The 22,104-nt window shown below is 43.7% G+C and overlaps 1 protein-coding gene across 1 annotated transcript in view; it reads left to right on the top strand.

The window, feature by feature from the left end:
- The first annotated feature begins 8,113 nt into the window (after nucleotides 1-8,113).
- AMOT (angiomotin) overlaps nucleotides 8,114-22,104 on the top strand; it is a 61,774-nt gene continuing 47,783 nt past the window's right edge. The window contains exon 1 of the mRNA XM_026653080.2: nucleotides 8,114-9,113. The gene's annotated coding sequence lies outside the window, so the exon portion shown is untranslated. The remainder of the gene's footprint in view (nucleotides 9,114-22,104) is intronic.

The raw sequence follows: 22,104 nt of genomic DNA, 5'->3' as shown, positions 1-22,104 counted from the left end.
GGTATCTTCGAGCACTGAGTCCCATTGGGTAGATAGAAAGATTAACCTAAATAATCTATATAGAAGCCTGTGGAACCCCATAGGATTGGGTCCCTAATCCATGAACTACTAGAACTCATTTACAAAACTTTTTTTAAACATTACGTGAATATATTGTCTCATACTATAGAATTAGAATTTATAATCCCTATTCCATGATGAGATATAATGTATCTGAATTAAAACTATCTTTAGATAGGTTTTTTTCCTCAAAAATCCGATTTAAATAAAAAAAATCTCATGTTTTGATTTTTTTTAAAATGTCATTGATTTTTATCCACCCTGACAGCAGGGCATGTGGGGACGGGGGGAAGGATTGCAAGTGGAGCAAGGCAGGGGCCAGGGGTAAGAGCACAGTGGGGTATGGGAGGAGGATTAGTCCCTGCTGACTGGAGCAAGGCAGGGGCCGGGGGCGGGAGCTAGGGTTGGTCCCTGGAGCAAGGGAGGGGCTGGGGGTAAACTGCAAGCACAGCAGGGCTGGGGGTAAACAGGATCCTCCCCACTCCTGCCCACATAGAGCAGGTACCTACCTTCTCCCTGGTTCTAGCCCATTCTCTTTGTCTCTCTCTGCACTGAGCTGAGGGTGGAGGTGCACTGAGCACAGGGCTGGGGGTGCAGGGTCTGGGAGGGAGTTAGGATGCAGGAGCAGGCTGGGGGTTGGGGTGCAGGGTCTGGCCAGGAGCTAGGGTAAGGGAGGGCGTTCAGGGTTGGGGTGTGGAGCGTTTACTTGGGGCAGCTCTCATTTGGTGCGAGGGGTGCAGGTGGGAATGTGTGTGTGGGGGAGTGTGTGTGTGCAGGAGCTCCCGTTTGGTGCTCAGGGTGGGGGTGGGGATGTGGGGGGGCAGGAGTCAGGTCTGGGGGCTGGGTGTGTGTGAGGGGGTGCAGAAGTCAGGGCTGGGGTTGTGGGGGAGGGTGCAGGAGTCAGGGCAGAGGGCTGGGGGTGTGGGCTGGGGTCATGGGGGTGCTCCCAGCTCCCTGCCCTGAGTGGCTCACGGCAGGGGGCTGGAGGAGGTGTGCCCTGATTCTACCCCCTTCTCCAAGGCCCCACCTCTTCTCCGCCTCCTCCCCCTGAGCGGCGAGCACACTGCGGCTCCGCTCCTCCCGCTCCCTCACGCCAGCGAACAGCTGTTCGGTGACCGGGGGAAATGTGTGTGTGTGGGGGGGAGGAACACAGCACCCTCTGGGGAAGAGGCGGGGGAGTGGCGAGCTTGGCTGCTGGCGGACCTGCCCTGCAGCAGGAGCCGGCAGGACCAAGCTTCTGCCCGCTGCCCCCGCAGGAGAGAGCGGTGGGCGGAGAAGAGCGGGCTGGGCCAGGGCCCCTTTGGATCGTGGGCCTGGCGCCATGGTAAATCCGGTACTGACTAGGGGCTCGTGTCTCGGGCTCCTTGAAGGAATCCATGGTGGTGTGCAGTGTGTCTAACAAGTATGGCATGCAGCTCTTTGTAAAACCGGCAGGTCTGTGGCTCGGCACCAGATCAACTATTGGCCTCCTTGGCCTTCTGATATGGCTCACACAGTTCCTTTGCTTTCACACGGCACTGCTGCTGATCTCTGTCATACCCCTTCTCCTGCATCCCCCTGGCAATCTGCTTGTAGATGTCTGTGTTTCTACAGCCGGTCCATAGCTGTGCTTGCATACTCTCGTCTCCTCACAGGCCCAGGAGATCGAATATCTCCTTCTACTCCGAACTGGAGCACATCTGGACGTGTAGCTGGCATGGACAGTGGAGAGCAGCTAGGTATGCTTGCCAAGCTGGACAGTCAGGAAAAGGCATTTGAAAAATTCCCAGGGCTTTAAAGAGGAGGGAGACCTTCTAGTCTCTGTGACCCCTGGGCAGTGATCAGAGCGGGCAGTGTTTGGCATTGTGGGACAGCTGCTGGAGGACTGTTAGGGTTGACATAAGTAATGCAGTGGCTACACTTGCGCTGCGTCAACCTCAGTACATAGACCATGGCTCAGTGCTGCTCAGTTACTGTGTTGCTGTAATGGGGTACTTACATGGGTAAGAGACCAATTTAAATGTAGACATATGCACAGCTAGGTAGATGCAAGGTGGCTTAGGTCAACCTAACTTTGTAATGTAGACCAGGCCTATGTAAAAGTTTTCTACAGTAATTACTTTCCCCACAGCAGTTTGCTAAATTACACGGTCATTAAAATTTTATTGTGTAGAATTAGCAGGTTAATAAACTGCTGTAGAAAGACACCGTGAGCACTGAGAGGGTGAAACAAGACCGTATGGCCCATGAGAGAGACAAGGTGGGTGAGGCAATATCTTTTATTGGATCAACTTCCGCTGGTGAGAGAGATGAGCTTTCGAGCTCTCCATTAGAGCTCTCCATTAGATATGGCCCATAACTGTTCAAATGTCTGTATTCTGGAAGGCAGAATTTTCCTAATAACCCCAAACGTGCTAGGTTTTACAGTAGTAATTTTTAAAATCATTGGTATGCAAATACCCATCATTACCATCTCGGGTGTACGATGGCCTGTTTCACATTGAATTTATGCCTCACCCTCACTTCTGCTGGGACAAGTGGATTGACCTTTCTCTTTTCACAAAGTGCAGTTTACCCCATTCTTGCCCGAGAGGAAGCTTTAAGGAGGCTTTTCTTGTAGGTAATGTTATCCACTGGATACAATATGGGAAAAGCATCATGAGTTTCTTGAATTCTATTCCTGCCTCTCACTGACGTTGGGCAAATCACTTATCCCCTCTGCACCTCAAGTCCCTTCTCTATTAAGCAGCAATAATGATTCTTAGCCAACTTCGTAGCATTGGGATCTGCAGACAAAAATAAAAACAGAATATTATTATTATTCCTTTTTAACCACTGCACTGCACCCAGAATACAGCCTTTGATGTTAATGATCTTATTTATATGGGGAGAGCAAGACAAGGAAATATCCTCTCTCATAACTACCTGTTCTCTGGCTCCTCTACCTTTAGTAAACTTCCTATCCACATCTCTTTTTCTGGTTCCATCCTGAATTTTTCTATTGATTGCGTGATCTTTTCATATTAAGCCATTATTTAACTCAGTCTGCAGCTTTAGCCTTTTTCATGAAATTCCACAAATCTCTGAGTGAAATGAGTGTGTAGGGCCATATTCTCTTCTTTTCTCTGGCAACTTTGTGCCACTCACACAGTGGGGAACTCACAGGCATTGGGGAGCCAGTATAACCACTGCCCCTGGAGCTTTCAGTGTAGGAGGGGGGCTGGGGCAAAAGGGGGAATGGCCACAGTGCTGCTGTGATCTGTGTAGTCTCAGCTGACATAATGGCCCCAGGGGCCATGACCAGCAATACACTTTCTATGCCAGGGATGGGGGTGGCGCTGGTGTTGCAGCATTTACATCCCCTCAGCTGTATTTAGTGGACATTAGGCTCCGCTGGGAATCTGTCCCATTTAGCGAGGGTGATATGAGCAGCTTCCTCAACTCCAGTTGCTGAGGAGAAAAGAGAACAAAGCTGCAGGGAGAAATTTTAAATGGCGTAATTTTAAAGAATGCAAAGAGCAGCAGCCCCTCAAAATCATAGGTTCGGGGATCCCAGGTTATCAAGTACTATTCTAGGTGTAGGATGGGCTCAAGATTTATTTTTCTACTTCCAAATTGTTTCCACAGTGATATTTATCTTCTCTGCCTTGAATACACCTAATGTAACCTTTGCATGATTGCATAACTTGGCCTGAGAAAGCTGGCGCAGTTATTAGGAACCTCTTTCTTGTGCTGTTTCCTGAATTCCCACATTATAGTGTGATCTCTGTGTGGAAAACTGCTAGCTTCCTTCGTCTGGCAGCACTTCAGTCAGTGTGTGCCATAGCTCATGAGTACTGCGCTAGCTGCAGGGGTGGGGGAGTGAGGATGCAAAGGAAGAACATTTTCTGAGGAGAATTTGGATTTCATGCATCTCTCTTTGTTCTTTTCCTGTTCAGATAAAGCTGTTATCTCTGATTGCTTTAAAAAAGCGCTGCACTAATATTCTTTTGAATAAACAGAGGAAGATGGCTTGAGGTTAATATGCCTTGGGCAAGGCAAGCCATTTTTCACAGTGTGAATTAAAAATATTTTGCTTTGTTGATGAACCTCCATTTGCCACACCACAAGTTTTCTTTTGGGATGCGGAAGGGAGGCAGTTATGTGGTGGGATCATATATTTCAGGGTTATTTATAAATCTTTAATCCAGCTATAGCTATATATTTCATCACACTCCTCACCATAACTTCTGGCATATATTGTCCTCTGTTTACCTGTTCTAGCTGTAATGTTGTGGGAATGTTAATGAATTGTTTACATGTGTTTGTTCATTTGTTTTTGCTAAAATTTTCCAGCGAATGAGCATCAGTTACAGAAAAAAGATTGTGTATTTATATGTGCAGGCTTTTGGAATTTCTGGGGGAGGGTTGTTTTATTTTCCTGAAATTGTTTCCAGATTATTTTTATGGTAGATTTGTGAACATATGTAAATAACAGTCTTGTGGATAAAGCAATTAAAAGGTGAAGGGCCACATCAGGCTGTCCTTCCTCAGAATAATAGTTCCACTGAACTGACCTGAATAGGACAAGACAAGGTGGATGAGGTATAGGGCTGCCCACTTTCTAATTGAACAAAACGGAACACCCCTGCCCTGTCCCTTCCCCAAGACCTTGCCCCTTCTCTGAGGCACCCCCCCACTCACTCCAGCCCCCCTCCATCCGTCGCTCGCTCTCCCGCACCATCACTCATTTTCACTGGGCTGGGGCAGGCGGTTGGGGTGCAGGAGGGGGTGTGGACTCTGGGGTGGGGCCTGAAATGAGGGGTTCAGGGTGTGGGAGGGGGCTCTAGGCTGGGGCAGGGGGTTGAGGTATGAGAGGGAGTGAGGGCTGGGGGTGCAGGCTCTGGGGTGGGGCTGGGGATGAGGAGCTTGGGGTGCAGGAGGGAGCTCCGGGCTGGGGCCAAGGAGTGTGGGAGAGGGATCAGGACTGGAGAAGGAGTTGGGGTGCAGGCTCCGGGAGGGAGTTTGGGTGAGGGAGGGGGATAGGAGGTTGGGGTCCAGGAGGGGGTGCGGGCTCCAGGAGGGGGCTCAGGGCTGGGGCAGGGGGTTGGGGTTGGGGTGTGGGTGGGAGTGCAGGGTCTGGGAGGGAGTTAAGGTACGGGGGGGGGGTTCTGACCTGGGGCAGGGGATTTGGGGTTCAGGCTCATGCCGGGTGGCGCTTACCTAAGGCAGCTCCTGGTTGGTGGTGCAGCGAGGCTAAGGCAGGCTCCCTGCCTACCCTGGAGCTTTAACGGCCCTGTCAACTGTGCTGACCGGAGCTGCTAGGGTCCCGGTTGAAAGCCGGACGCCTGGCAACCCTAATGCAGCAATATCTTTTACTGGACAAATTTTATAATGCAAGCAGCACGGTTTGACCAGTGGCCAATAGAAATTGCTGCTTGCTGAGCAGTTCTGGAAATTGGTGTTACTTTAGGGCCTGATCCTGCAAAGTAAATGAAGCTATTCAGTGGTGCAAATATAAACATATAAAATCAGGGAGATGAATTGCCATGGGGGATAGACCTCTTCCCGCTTTTCTTTTTCATCTTATTCTTTCTTGAAGTTGCAAGTTACTGAAAGAGATAGTCACAAAACAAATAAACAGTCACCCCAGTAATCTCCATCCTGCTTTTGCAGACAATGAAATGACCTCACAGAGAAGCGATGTGGCAAACAAAGGATTAGAGTTTATTGTATGTAAACAAAGGAGGAGGTGAATTGTGAGAAAGGCAAGGAAATAGTTTGTATATAAATATTCTGCTACCCAAAAGGTCCCTTTGAGAGGAGGGGCCATATTGTTATCTCAGACCCTGTTTGGATTGGGGATTTGGCCTGATTACAGGGAAGGGGTGCAGTGTACCCCTAGCATAGACAGATGAAGCTGCTATTTGCACCAGTGGAGCTTACCCGTTTCAAGCTCCAGCACTGGTGCAGATAGCAGCTTTGCTTGACTATGCTAGAGGTTTGCATACAACTACAGCAATGGTTGTGGTATTGCCAATCCCAAGTGTTGAAAAACCATGAGGCAGGGCCCCCAAAATAATGAGATTGGATTAAAAATCATGAGATTTGGAAATATTACATTTGGATTCTTTTTCTTTGTCTTCTGTTTTTGAAAGGCACGGTGAGGGTTGTGTTTTTAAGCTTAACTCTGCAACCAGGAGGGCTAGAAAGAAGCTTCCTTAGAATTTCATCTTTCCTTTCCTTTTTTTTTTTTTTTTAAGTTAATCACATGATTCTAGGAGCTGAGATTTTAAGAAAAAACAAATCATGAGACCTTGTAAAATTGTGAGAGTTGACAATATCGTGGTTGTATTTGGGATAAATATTCAAGTCTAGAGAAGGCATGGAGCATACCCTCTTCTCAAATCTATCATTCAGGTGCAATTCTGGGAGGGCAATGGGGGTTTTAGACACGCAGAACTTGCAGGTTTGGGCTCTGGAAGAATATTTTATAGTTTTATTTTTGAGTAAAACATTTAGTACAGGGGACTTATCCTTTAAAATGTCCTGCTTAAATGCATTTACCTGATTTTCATCGTCTATTTTTTCCACGCTTTCAATTATTTTCTGCATGTGGTGTAAATTGGAGTTATCCCATTTAGTTATGCAGAATTGGCTTGGCGTTTTAAAAATGTGGGGCCTAATCCTGCAAACACTTACGCATATGACTGACTTCATCCCAGTGACTTGTCCCACTGAATTCATGCTGATTTTCTTTCTGCATTGAAGTAAGGCTAGATTAGGCCTATATATATATTTATTAAATATCCGTGAGTAAGAACTGCACAAATGCACATATGCAAGAACATCCCTTGTTTTTATAACATCACAATTACTTCCCTACCTTGCATGGATGTTGTGAAGCTTAAAGTAATATTTATAAAAGCACTTTGAGATCATTAGATGAAAAGTGCAATTACTATTTTTTTTATTTATTATTATATAATTTTACATACAATGTTTTTTGTATAAGTATGTAAACAAGTATATATAATAAAATATAGGTTATGAATATAGTCATATTTATATATACATCATATTTATATATTCAAATATATGCTTCAAGCTGTAACATATTTTTACAGCTTGATATTTGTAAAAGCATTTTGAGATCATTGGATGAAAAATGCTTTATAATAATTGTGTTTTTCATCCAGTGGTCTCAAAGTGCTTTTACAAATATCAAGTTGTAAAAATATTTTACAGCTTGAAGTATATATTTTATAATATATGATAAAATAAATAAAACATATAGTCATCACACTTTTTATCCAATGATCTGAGTGCTTTTACAAGTATCAAGTTGTCAATATATTTTACAACTTAAAATATATATCTTAGTATCTAAATAGGATTGTGTATATAGACTCATATTTATATAGAAATCGTAGCGCCAGAGTGTGCATGAGCGGTGCACCACGATAGCTCACAGTGCTTTTCACCTTCAAAGCTCTTCACCAATATGAACCAAGTAGCCACTACAGATAAAGGGCCAACTATTACACTACAAAGTTTGTGCACACATTTAACTTGATTTTCTTCAGTAGAATTGCAAGCCAGGTGATTCGGGTGACCAAGGTAAAACAAGATATCCGATCTCTGGTGCTACTGCTTCCAATTTGTTGAAAGGTATTTTAAGGAATTCAGGAGAGATGCTTGGTTCTATTTCCCCTCCCCCCCCCCCCAAGATTAAAACAGGCTTTTAGCTTCTTCAGGGGGCTGAAGTTCTTCCACAGATGTCATTTTCCTTACAGTATTTCCTGCAGGGGCACTGAGTCCTGGTTACACCTCTCCTGAGACTAGAGGTTCAGAGTTAAGTCTCCCTGCTGCTCCAGCAAGAATACAATAGAAGCTTGTCTTGGGTTTCTGGTTTTTTTAAAACCTGTGTGGCATGACTGACAAGCCAGTCAGCCAACAGAAAACTGCACCGAAGATGGAGCTGTCCAATAGACATAAAAAGAGTGGCTGGGACGGCTTTCCTTTTCTCCTGGCTCCTCCTGCAGTTCTACAACATACTGAAACTGCTCTTTCCAGTCTGGACTCTGTTCAGCTAAACTTTCGGAGGGACTTTCCTTTTGGGTGTCTTGATGATGAGGCTCCAGCAGCAGGGCTGCAGTGTGGCCTGGGAAAGCTCCTGCTAGGGGGAGGTGGAGGAGGTGTGCTTCCTGCATTCTTCTCATAACATACTCACAATCCCAGCGGGAATCCGAGCTGGGGGGAGAGACAGAGAGAGAGTCGGAAGAAGGAAAAGGGAAGAGAGAAGCTGCTTTGCTTGGGCTTGATCTCTTTTTGCAGGATAGTCTCCTGCATTAATGGGAGATCAGCCCCTGAGGTCTGGGGAGCTCAGGAACCTGATTTTGCACAAGGCAATTTTTTAAAAAAGAAATCCTTCGTGTGTGAGAGCAATCCATTGAGATCAGTAACTTTCCTCCGAGGCCGGAATGCAGTGGTTGGATGGCCGCTTTTCCCTCCCTGGGCAGAGGGGGACTGGAGTTTCCTGTGCAGTTCTGGGATTGACAAGCAGAATTTGTACTTAGCAAATTTGCACTGGGACGGAGGAAACTTTTAAAGTTCTCTTCTCCTGTTTGCCATTTTTATATAAGCCACATTCTTTCTTCCAGGAAAACCAGGCACGTCTGATCCGACTGCAGTTGGATTTTTTTATACATCGATCTTGATCGCTTGTATTAAAAAAAGTCGAGCCATAAATTTGCCCACAGAATCCCCCCCCAAAGCAAACTATTATTTTTGCAATTTAAAAAAGTCTACCCTCCTCCCGCCTGTTTGATCGACACTGAGAATGAAGGAAGGATTTGCAGTGAAAGCTCGCTGAAGTGCAACATCTCTGCAAGCCAGCCTGTTGCGTCGTGTACTGCAACCACCATCCCGCCTGAATCCAGTGTTTTGCCCTTTACTCCCTGGGGTAAAAAGAGCACAAAGAGAAAATACTGTTGGCAGCAAGGCGTCCTTTGTGGAGCTGACCCAAAAAGCTACAGGAGTCCGGTCAGTTTGGAAAAAAGAAGAAAATCCTTTTGTCTCCAGCTCAAAAGTAGGTAAGAGAAGTGTTTAGGGACAGTGGAGCCCGCATTATGTGTGATAGCATAAACCTCGGAGTTAGATTTGCTCTCCTCTCTTCTGGGTAGTTTCTTCGCCCATCACTGTGGTATCAGAACCGGGGGTCATTATTTGAACCTTCACCTCCTGCAAATATTTAAGCTTAGCCTTGCAAAATTGTCATTAAAAGTGCACCAATGACATTTTGCTTGCCCTGGGTGCCTGGGCAAGTAAGATTTTGCAAGGCTGGCTTGAGTGAGTTTGCACGCCGCTCTGGTTAACGGCAGTGGTGTTTCTCGTTTTCTTCCACTTCTGTGGAAAAAGTTAAAATCTGAATCTACATTTCAAGATGTTCTGCTTTTCCTATTTTACAGAGAAATACCAAGGGCTCAGTGTGTGTGTGCATGGGGTGTGCATGTGTAATCTTGGCTTCCATACTTTATCAAGTTTCAGAGTAGCAGCCGTGTTAGTCTGTATCCGCAAAAAGAACAGGAGTACTTGTGGCACCTTAGAGACTAACAAATTTATTAGAGCATAAGCTTTCGTGGGCTACAGCCCACTTCTTCGGATGCAACTTTATCAAGTTTTCTTGCTGCATTGAAGCTCTAATTATATATGAAGTGTTTAATTCATGTGTTTTATTCTCTGTTGTGCTGATTAAATATAAAAATGTCGGTCACCAATGCATAGAGTGCGTGTGCATGAGTGTATAACGATGTATTATTTAGTGAGCATGGTGGGTGAACTTGGCGCTGTACTGAACCTATAGGTAGTTGGCAGCTGTGCCTCTCGGAGGTTTCATTCTAAGTAAGATGAACAATTCTGTATGGGCATGCGCAGAGAATGACCGTATGAAGGCCCAGTCTCATAGCAGGGCAACATACTTTTTTGTGGCATGCTGTTTTCTTTAGTGGGTTAGTGCACATGTACTGTGGTTCGTCTGTGAGAACTGTTTTACCTGCTTCTAATTTCTCTTCTCCCTCTCCGCTACACCCACCTTCCCTTCCTCCAAAACTCTGTGTCATGGCCACAGAAGGCTCTGTGAGATTCCACCCGAACTATACCAGGACTGCTCTTATCCATGGAGGGTTCTTGTTCCATGTTGAAAGTTGAAGTGTCTCCCTAGGACAGTTCTGGCTGCTTCTGTGGCATTCCCTGTCTCAGTGCCAGGTTCTTCCCCACTGTGTGGGTTTTCCCTGAGGATAACACAGGAAATTCCAAGTTTTGGCTTGCAATGTTTCTTTCACAATGTCCCTTTCTTTCTGGAGGTGTGGGGTGTGGAAGGGGAGTGAAAAGACCTCCTATTCCACTACCATGGAATGGGCAATTGTCAGTGTCCTCTAAATCGGTGGATCTCCTGAGATCTGCAGAGGCCTTGTGTCTCTGCTTAGCTATCCTGTTGTCCCTTCACCTTAGCAGACTCGACTTTTCAAGCAAGCAGCATCGATGCCTGACTGGAAATTCAGTTGCAAATCTGTGGGGTGCAGAGGGGAGCACACTGCAGAGTGTGACTGCTGCTTTGCTCCACTTCTGCCACCTCACCAAGGCTCCCTACCCCCAGAGCCCTGAGTCAGGGCCCAGGAAGCATGCTATAGAGCTGGGGCTGCTTCCGCATTTCCAAACTGGGACTGGGACGTGACATTGTTGGCTCTTTCTGCTCATGGAAATGGAGCAAAGAATATTGCCCTTTGCCAGTCTGGCTGGCAGTCTAGTGACTGTGAATTGAATCTGTGGTCCACATGTAGTGTAGAATATGAGATCTGAACCACCAGACCATCCTCTTACTTTTAATTTGAATGTATAAAATCTCACTAGTATATAGTGTACTTAAAAGGGCAGCTGATTTGGAAGTACACCTCTACCCCAATATAACGCTGTCCTCAAGAGCCAAAAAATCTTACCACATTATAAGTGAAACCGCGTTATATCGAACTTGCTTTGAGCTGCTGGAGTGCGCAGCCCTGCCCCCCCGGAGCACTGCTTTACCGCGTTATATCTGAATTTGTGTTATATCGGGTCGCGTTATATCGGGGTAGAGGTGTACTTAAGGTCAGACGATCACATTCCATAGTTTACTAGACTGGAGTGCCTGAAGAGGCTATAGCATGAATGTTTGATCCATATGGAAAGAGTTGGTAAGGACATTAATCTCTGCCCCACTACCTTCCAAAAATACTATATAGTGAAAGTGCCTTTGGAGAATGTCTTTTTACAGCTTCTTTATGCTGAAGTGGGTTATATGGCAACACTTCTATGGTACATTATTAGTGAATTTCCATTGAGTTCCCATGATGGTGTATATGCCATCCACATTAATAGTCAAAGGCACTAATGTTTTTAAATGCAAAATGACTGACGATGCACAGGCACTTAATGTTGGCTTTAACAATTTATGCACTCATTGCCACCTGGTAGGGATCTTTCCAGAATAAAGAAGATTGATGATTGTAAATAAAGGCTTGAATTATGTACTTTCAGATGTACCCTGACTAATGCAAGCCATTCCCGTTGTAAAAGAATATTAAGACTGAGTGGGAGTACAGAGAATTAAATGTTTTTTCTCTTCCCCATTCCCCACCTTCCATATAAACTGACTGACGGTTTTCATTTCCTATTTAATAGTAGGGCTGCAGTGTTTCATTGCCAAGCATTCCTTACAATGCTAGTGAAATTGATGATTTTTGGATTGCAAATTTTCACATCCCGTTTTTTCCCCTCTGCTAAGCAGGTCTAGAAATAATGAGTTTCTCAATGGGGATGTCTTAATGGGTCACTCTGCTCTGTATTTGTACAGTGCCTAGCACAAAATAAATAATAAAGTAGAACTTTCACATTTCACAACTTTCACAAAATAATAATAAATATGTAAAACTTCTACTCCTCAATGAGACTTCCATTTTTTTTTTAACATTGGGAAATATTTGACATTGATTCAGGGCACTGATATCTTTAAAAAAAAAAATTAGTGATGCTGCTTTACTCCCGATAATCAACTGAAGTTGGCAGTCCAATGGGAAAATACCTTTTGTCTGCTTACGTAAAAATATTATTCAGCTGTGAGTGTACCTACCTGTTGATACCTTTTTAGGGCACACTGCTGGCTCTCAGTTCTTCATTCAGTTATGTTGATGGCTTTTAAAGGGGCCATTGATTTTACCCCAGTGAAAGTACAACTGTTCCTCAATGTTAAGATTTTGCATTAGAATTTGGTCTAAATCAAAAAACCTGAGTCTGAACACCTGTGAACGCAGGGATTTTGGATCTGTAGCAGAATGCTGTTTGTCTTTGGGCCATGCTTTAATTTATAAAGAAAAAGCACATCCTTGTGCTTGGCATAAGGTTCTAGGCTTGTTAGACGTTTCTGCTCTTGGATTATGTTCCCTCTTTAAATAATAATTTAAAAATAAGCAGGAGACCCTCTTTTGACACCCTCACCCCTCCCGAACTTTAATGGTACATCCTGTTTTCATGGATTTTTGGTGCTAAGGGTAGATATTCATTGAGTGGGGAAGTCTCTTGGAAGGTTTTCTAAGGGTAATAGTCTTACAGAGTTTTTCTCTTATTGTGGATGATGTGGATGGGAGTGGAATGTTCTCTGTTGCTAGTGTTTGCTACTAGGTATGCTCCTTCCATGGAGACCAAGTGTTTGTAATATTGTAAGCACGGCCATGCTTCGTGACTGGCAATAAGGTAGAAGAAGGCTCTTTCTCTCCTTATAGCCAGTTGGAATACAATGAGGATCTGACTCTCTTGGCTGTTCAGATAAGTGTTCCAAACTCTGCCCATTGCTGTAGGTATGAAGTGACATTAAGCAGTAGAGGATTTGCCAAAACAATTCAATCCATTGTGCAGGGGCACTGGAACAATTTGTATAGTAGGGATGCTGAGAGCCATTGAACCAAACTGTAAACACTATATAATGGAGACCACTTCAAGACAGGGGGTGCGGCAGCACCCCTACTTCCAGCATCTATGCCATTGTGTTAAATCTGGGCCATGATGCTTCTGCAAATTGGCAAGTTTCGTGTTACCAAGAATTTTGTGTGTGTCTTATTTGGTCCAATCTGTGGTTATTTTCTCAGGTGGACTTTCATCCGTCTCTCTTACTTGCTTTCCCCCCATAGGACATTATCACTTTTGGGGTTGAGCTTCTCCACAAGGTGCTGAATTCCCCTTCCCCCCCCCCCCCCCCCCCCATATTCATTTAATCAGCTGAAATCTGTCTTTAGATCAGTGATACTCAGATTGAGGCTAGGAGGCCACAAGTGGCTCTTTAATGTGTCTCCTGGGGCACTTTGCAGCACATGATATTAAAACACTGTGATTTAATTATTAACCAGTCAAGATGCTTTTACTCTGTTATTGACCAATTGTAGCTGATAAAATAATAATGCTGGTCAGTCATTTTGCTGTGAGAATAATATATATAGTAAATGAAACAATGAATTCACATGACTCTGGCTCTTTTGGGTAATGTTGATTGCTAATTTGGCTCCTGGACCACTGAGGTCTGAGTATCACTGCTTTAGATCAGCGGTTCTCAAACTTCATTGCACCGCAACCCACTTCTGACAAGAAAAATTACTACATGACCCCAGGAGGGGGGACAGATGCCTGAGCCCGCCCAAGACCCGCTGCCCTGGGGGGTGGGGCAAAGCCCAAGCCCCACTGTTTTGGGTGGAGGGGCCAAACCTGAAGCCCAAGGCCTTCAGCCCCAGGCAGGGGGTCTGTAACCTGAGCCCTGCCACCCAGGGCTGAAGCCCTCGGGCTTCAGCTTCGGCCCTGGGCAGAGGGCCTTGGGCTTCAGCCCTGAGCCTCAGCAAGTCTAAGCCAGCCCTGGCGATCCCATTAAAATGGGGTCACGACCCACTTTGGGGTCACGACCCACAGTTTGAGAACTGCTGCTTTAGATCATTGTCTTTTATGAGAGAGGAGGCAAATGGCTTTCTTATGAATCCAGATTGGCGGCATGATTCACTAATTTGTTAAATTCCTATTCAGAGAAAAAGAGAGCGCATCCCAAAGCTGCTTTGGAATGCAGTGCCAGCCAGCCACATAGAGTGAATCTATTGCAGGCCCAGTGCCATGGAGATAGTTTCAGTTCTTGTAAAAATATTTGGTTCATGCTTCAAGTATCGCTAGACTGGAGTTACCACTAGATTGATAATTTGTCCGTATGAAAATGTTGCAGTTAAGTGTATTAGAAGACATCATAAAACCATAATATTTCTGTAATTTGCATATAACTCAGCCTTGCAAAACTGTCATGAAACTTTAATAGCTCAGGCAAAGATCTCCCAACCCCGCCATGGGATGACAGGAAACAATAAAGCAAAAGAATCATAAGACCAATTAAAGTTTAAGTCTGCTGTATAATATTTACTTTTCATATCCGTTAAACCCCTCCAAGCGAGAGGAGTTTTGCAAAGCTGTTGTAATTTTTCTTTACTTAGACACCCAGATGTATTTTCTAAATAATAACTTACTAAATCTTATCTGTATAAATGTGTTGTGTATATTGATGGCCATTAAAGTGCGAACCAAACAGTTGACTTAAGTGAGAGATCAGAGAATGAGGAATGAATGAGTGGCTCTGATCTGGTAGAGTTAATGAGTGATCTATTTTAAAAATAAATAATAAACAAACAAACAACCCTTTCCCTGAGCAGTGGAGAAATATAGACTGCCTTGAAGTTTGTTTCTAAAATCGTGTATTAAACGTGGTGTTTGCTGCGGTGATTTTAAGTGAGCCAGGCCTGTGTGCTGGAGTCTTGCACAGCGATGTAGTGCAGGAAGTCAATGCTAGTTAGCCACCCATAATAAAATCTAACTGTGACGTTGTGCAGTCTCTATGGTTTTATAAAAACATGATAATAAGTGAATATAATGTAACTGGGATATGCTTCATGCAAAAGGTCTCTTGTAAGGTATCATTACAAAGCTTATAATCTACTGAGTGTGATCATCCTATTTGTATAAATGTACCACTCTTGTATCTAAAACTAGAAATATAAAATATAACTCTGAGGGCCTATTGTAATTATGCAAAGTGTGGGCCATTAATGGTGGTTTGAAATCTTGATGACTCCCATTAACCAGGACCATTGTGTGCAAATGGCTGTGGTTTACCTGTGAGTCTTCCTGTATATGTGTGTGCTGGCAAGTGGGTAATGAAGTCTTGCAGTGACATGTGATCATGTCACCTGAACTGGAATCCATCTTTAACCTTTTTCCAGTGGGGGGGGGAACCCAGAGGGACAAAGGGTTCCCGCCTTATGCAAAAGATATATAAAGGGGTGGAAGAGAACAAAGGAGGAGGGAGAAGAGCCATCATGAAGAATCCCCTAGCTATCACCTGAGCTGGAACAAGAGCTGTACCAGGGGAGAGAATTGTGCCCAGGCCTGGAAGGTGTCCAGTCTGAGAAAAAACTTAGTGAAGCATCTCTGAGGGTGAGATTATCTGTATTCAGTTTGATCAGACATAGATTTGCGCATTTTATTTTATTTTGCTTGGTGACTTACTTTGTTCTGTTGTCTAATTTATCTCTGAATAACAAGCTTCTGGTTAAAAAACAGAAGCAGCTCTTTAATACTGTCTGAGATTCTGAATCATGAATGACATATGCATATAAGCTTATATCACAATTATATTTTAGAACAAAATATATGAAAATCATGGGGAGCTTGGAATATTTTTTGGTTGTTTTCCCTGCAACCACTGTTAATGCATATAATACATCAGTAATGGTTAGAACATAAAACTAGGACGTTGCTTATACTAGACAAGTACACTGATTTAACTAAGTTGATTTAAAAATCTATCTAGTCAAACTGGTGCAAGCCCTTAATATGAAGACACTTAAATCAGTTTAACTCTTGCTTTAAGTTGTGTTGGTAAATTATGGACCTTAAGTAAATGGATATAAACCAGGTGTAATATGATTTGATAGTGTCTTCATCAGTATTTGCACTGTTTATACAAAATTGATTTTAATAACCAATTCTAATTAAACTGGTGCAAGTTTTGTGTGTAAACAAGGTCTCTGATTTCCTGTGTCCTTGAGCAAAGTCACCTAGGCCAGATCTATGTATAAAAGGTTTGTTGGTATAACTATACTGGCAAAACTTCCTAGTGTAGATGCAGCCTAAACTGACAAACAAATCCTTTCCCCAACATAGCTTATACCAGTTCCCTGAGCAAAATAAGTATACAAGAAAAAGCAAGTTTTTGCTAGTATAACTGCATCCTCTCTAGGGCTTTTGCCAGCATAGCTATATATTGTTAAAAAAAAAAAATTACTCCCCTAACTGGCACAGCTATGCTGGCAAAATATTTAAGTGTAGCTCAGCCCTAACCACTCAGTACTGCAGTTTACCCATCTGTAAAATAGGTACAATAATATTCCCTTTCCCAGGGGTTTTGAGACTTAATATTCATAAAGTATTTAAAAATGCAAATCACACATCATTATGATGAAAGAATAACGCAGATCAGTTTTAAACGGCTGTGACTTTTTAAACATTAATTAAACAGGATCTTGAGCCAGCTTTCATTTAAAAAAAAAAAGCTTTGCAGTTCACTTCAGACCACGGGTACCACATAACAGGCCTGTCTGTGACCTAGGGTTGTCTCAGTACTACCACAACCGAGCCTGGTTATAGCCCCTCAGGAGGAGGATTGGGTCATAGTTGCTCAGAAGGAGGTATTTATAGTCTGTGAGGCTCATGAATAATTAAAAAGTTGTCAATACTTAGCCAGTGGATAGAAAAATATGTATTTACTTGGCTTCTTTCTACAAATAAAAACCCTGAAAAAACGAAGGGCCAGATTCTGATACCCACACTCTGCCAGTAGCCGTTTCACTTCAGTATGACTGTTTGCGGAATAAAGTGCCTCTCAGCATGAAAAGGGCTTTTAGAATTTGGCCCTAAACAAGGTTAGAGCTGTGATATATAGGCAAAATCCAGGGAATTAATTCTATGCTAACATCAGGCCATGGTAAAGTTTTTTTTTTTTCCATTATCCACTGCCAGTTTTTTTTAATATTAGAGATCTGCACTAACTGAATTTTTTTGGTATGTCATAACTGACATATCAGGAAAAACTACCTAAGAATAACATGTAACATAAATCTCTGGCTAGGTAATGCATTTCCATGGTCACTGTGTCTTATGCTGTAGGAATTAATTCTGCTTTTTAAAATGTAGAAGTTGATTCTGACCTTTTTATCTAATGCACAGCTTAACATTTTGATCCTATTTATAGGGACAAATGAACCGCCCTAAACATTTTGCTCAGTCTTGATAATGCAGATGAAACTGATTTATGGGTTTGAAGATTTTATTTTAACCTCACATGGTTTTCATTATCTGAGAATGCAAAAGAGAGGCCTGGACTAAATCAGCAAAGGAATGGAGAAACCACACAATGAAATGAAAATGCGGCCGACGCATACTTGGGATATTTGTGGGATGGGGCTGCTGACGACAGAAGCCCAGCGCTGCCTGAGTACTAGCAGCAGGAGTCAAGTGTCTATAAAAACAAAACTAAATGTTGAATTCAAAAGGCTGTTTGGGTTTGACAATTCACAAGGCTGCTCTAAAAAACTAAAGAATTGTTGAAGTCACTGAAGTTCAGCAAAAATGAATTTGGCCTAATATATATTGAAAAAATTCACCAATGACCTTAATGCGGCTTAAGGCCTGGTCTGTATTAGAAAACTTGCACTTTCTAGTGTAACTAATTCTATTCAAAATTGATCTAGTTATATCATGCAAACATCTATGGTCAAATCCTGGCCCTATGCAAGTCAATAGTAAAATTCCCATTGACTTCAGTGGAGTCAGGATTTCACCCTAGATGTGCAGGAATTACTGTCTCTTGCTAAACAATAGTCTCCTCTGGAGTACATTGCAGCAGCTGTGTAAGAGCACACACCAACGCTGTATAGGACAAGAAGTGAAGAATATCAAATCCACTGGAAACAGCTGGATAAATTTTATGTCGGTAGATCTTGCAATTTGACCAAGATATCAGGAATAATGCTCCTTACCCATTTGATCAACACTGTTGAGTTTGGGTTTCCAGTACAGTACTGCTGGAGAACCTTTAAATCCCCTAACACCTCTTTTTACTGAAATATTTAAAAACAAGCCCAGGAAACATTTCCATGTATACTGGATTTTGTAAAGCATTTCCTGCTTCCTTTTTACAACAAAAAACCTAAATTATATTGGGCTAAAATTACTTGATAGGGTCCTCATAAAGAAACGGATACTTTCTTTATGATGGAAAAACAGGAATTGGGAGTATGGTTGAGGTCTTTTCACCTCTCCTTCAGGCTCCTGAGGAGCCTTTTACCCTTACTGATGATATGACTCAACTTTTATTAGGTCAGTGCAAGTAAGGTTTTCACTCAGTGCTTTCAGTTCAGGCTTGCCACGCTTTCCTTTATTTCCCTCTGATCCGCTTCCAATATGGTGAGCAGGTGGGGAGGGTATTTAGCCACTGTACGATTCTTGCCAAGATGGTACCTGAGAGTTGTATCAGTCACTAGAACTATGATCCATCTACCTAGGTTCCTGAGCCCCTCACTGCAGTAGAGTGCCTGATGATCTAATGCTAAAAGCATGTGTGTAATTTGCATGATTCCAAGTGGCACTACTTCTTGGTTTTAGCTAAAAGGAGGAAGTTTTTCTCTTTCATGTGATGACTCTGTCCCTTTGGTATGAAGATGTGTAATGCTGGCACTGATACATGCACCTGCTGGGTGCCACACCTGCAAGATCACCTGAGACACAGTCAGCAAACACAAGTAACTGAGAAAGGGATAATTGAATCTAAGCTAGGGAAGCACATATTAGGCAACAGATTTGCTTTGATGGCATTTACCTGTGGGCTCTGTACTTTGAAATTTAATTGGGAACAGACGCAGATGGTAAAATATTATCAGAACTCTGGGGACTTGTGCGTGTATGCCCCTGGGGTTTTGGGTATTTGAAACAGAGGGCATGCACACTTCTAAAACCTTTATTCTCAAGGGCAATCCTTCCATATATTCTCCTCTCTCCTCCTTGGAAAGGGTTGGGGTACAGTTAAGAATGCTTAGTTATAAACTGCATCAGGAGCGCTGGAACCTTGGTAGAAGTGGGGGGTGGGAGGCTCGAGGCCCCGCCCTGTGGCCCTGCCTTCTCCATGGTCCCATTTCCTGCTCCTCCTCTTCTCCCGGAAGCCCTGCCCTCTGGCCAGGCTGAAAAAAGCTGGAGCCAGGTGGTGGTAAACTTGGGGACCCTCCAACTGTCCTGGGCCGGGGGCCCGAGAGCAACCCCCAGCCCTTGTCCCTGCCACCTGGACCCGGAGTGCGCCGCCCAGGACAGGTGGAGGGTCCAGGGCTCCCCACAGCATCCTCGGCTCCCTGGCCTGGCTTCTGGCCTGGCCAGTGGGTGGGGCCTTGGGGCTAAGAGGAGCAGGAGTGGGGCCACTGAGAGGGGCCCGCACCGGGAAGAGGCTGGCACTGTGGGCAGGCACTGCGCTTTGCGGCAGGGGACCTGATCTGCTCCTCCACCTGCCCAAGGCTTACAGTTGGGGGGGGGGGACAACGAATCTCCCTACCCCCAAACTATGCCCATGTTAAAAAGTGGGGTGCCATGGGCCCCCCTGTTCTTGCACCCTGACGTGCATCAGTCATTAAATGACTCTATGTCCTCACCCTCATGAACCCAACATTTCCAGCCACTTCAAAGGGTGTGTTTGTGTGTGTACGCGTGCGCAGTAACTGCATTTCCAGGTGGCCTGAAGATTGTAAAGGCTACTCATGTGAATAAGCGATTGCAGGATTGGGGCCATGTCTAGGCTGTATGGTAAGGGGAAGCTTGCTTTCTTCGCTACAGATCACTCAGAATGTGAGATAGCCTCTGTGCTTTTACCCAGCCCTGTCTAAGGTATCTATTATGCTTCATGGCCCCCCCCTTTATCTAAGCACTTCTAGCGATACCTTTTAATTTCTGACACAGTCCAAGACCGTCACCTTCACACTAAGCATCTCCTCACCATTTTCCTGGAGCCCGACAAGGGCAAGCAAAGACCTCTGATGCCGCAGAACTTTTCAGCTGCCTATTAAAGTGTGTTTGACAGAGAGCCAAGCTGTATCTGCTCCTGCCAGCCTGGGGGAGGGTCTGGATCATATCTACATTGCTAAAGAAATAGACCATAGCACCAGCCAGCAAAGCCATTAGGCTACTTGGGAATGCTGTTATTCTCCACTGTGGAGCTTGTGAGTCCATAAAGCCATTGGATTATATTTTATTTGTATGGATGGTACAGGATTGAGTATTAAAACTGAATGTGCTTAACTGTACTTCAGCCCTTCTGAGGAGGAGGAGGTGAACCTGTTCTTATCCCACCTGATGTGTTAGCTAATTAGCTTCTTGGCTAAGCAGTAATTCAGGGCAAGTGTGTACAGGCTGCATTCACCGGGAATCTTACATTCCACTTACTTTCGCAAGCAGAAAAGAGATGTGTCCTTTCACCTGTGTTCTTCTTACTGCTGCAGTCACTCCACGCAGAGTAATAAGTAACTATATCATTGTATCAGAATAGCAGCCGTGTTAGTCTGTATCCGCAAAAAGAACAGGAGTACTTGTGGCACCTTACTCCTATATCATTGTAGTCACTCATCAAGAGTGGTGAGTATTTCATTTGTCAGTATATTTTCATAATGCAAGCAAATGTGTGTGATGCACAGAAATGAACAGTACTGCTATGTTTCCTGATAGCCAACCCATGTGATCATTTTAAATTCTTCACTAAATCTGAGTGAAATGAGTGAGTGACAAGGGACTCCTATGGTATAATTGTTTGGTCTTTGAGGCGGAGGTCTTTGTTTTTGTGTGTCTGCAAAGTGCCAGGCACACATGGGCTTTGTCTTCATTGAGAATTTTTAATATTTTCCCCCCACTGTTGCTTTATCACGAATGCGTGTCTGAGCATGGTTAGCTGTCACCATGGTGTTTAAATTCCTACACTAGGTCTTTCACTAATGGTGAGAGAACTGTTAAAAATTGTCAGCATAGATGCAGTCTGTGAAGTTCACCTCTGATTGGCCCCTTGCAGCAGAATTGTACTCTAGAATTGAATCTTTCTTTGTAAAAAGTGTTTCTAGCCTTTATGGTTGGGAAGAAAATGACTTTGCAGGTTGTCTGAAACAGTAGGGCTGAGTGGCCCCATTCATCTTAATGGTTAAGCCTGAAACCTAAAGTTGACCATTTAAATGGCAGCATGAACTAGTTCACTGCCAATCATTTTGGCATAGGTACCATACAATGTGATTATGCCCAGCCTCCAGCCTCCCATGCCTTTCCAGGTGCCAAAACCTCCAGCCTCCCCTTGACAACTTGCAATGTACTTCTGTGTTTACAGTGGAGAAACCTTTGGCACATTGAAAACTGAAAATATTGGGAGAGTATAAATAGAACTTGGTATCCAAATAAATAACACATAAGCTGCAGTACTGATTATATGGATCATTTTCATGTTTAATTACATTAAAACCTCCATTTAAATGGATCCGCCATAGAATTTCCAGCATTCTGCACAAGAGCGCTGCAGAATACAAGGATCTTGCCACAGAAGCAAGTTGCACAAGGCCCTCTTTGTGAGTGATAATTAAATAAGGTGTAGCTAACAAAGTTGGGTTAGCAATCACATTGCTAACAGCTGGAGTTTCAAGAAAGCAGGATCCATTGGCTAGAGCATTCCCATAGTATAACTGGATTCGCCTCTTGTCTCAGTTTTCCATGGATGGTTCCTAATTTGGGCCGAAAGTACAGGTGGATTATTTAGTGTTCCTTAATCACAACTGGTAGTTTTTTTGCAGTGGAATGTGGTCTTGTTTCTTCTATTGGATTAATGCAAGAAGTTAGTGCTGTGTTGATGTAAAAGTGTATGTGTGAAATAACTGCAGTGATACTTAGCGCTTCTTTAATGTTTCA

Source organism: Terrapene carolina, unplaced genomic scaffold (genome assembly GCF_002925995.2).
Source record: "Terrapene carolina triunguis isolate 2854851 unplaced genomic scaffold, T_m_triunguis-2.0 Scaffold131, whole genome shotgun sequence".
Classification (NCBI taxonomy): Eukaryota; Metazoa; Chordata; order Testudines; family Emydidae; genus Terrapene; species Terrapene triunguis.
The sequence above is the reverse complement of the archived record's forward strand: the minus strand, read 5'-3'. Positions and strand labels throughout refer to the sequence as shown.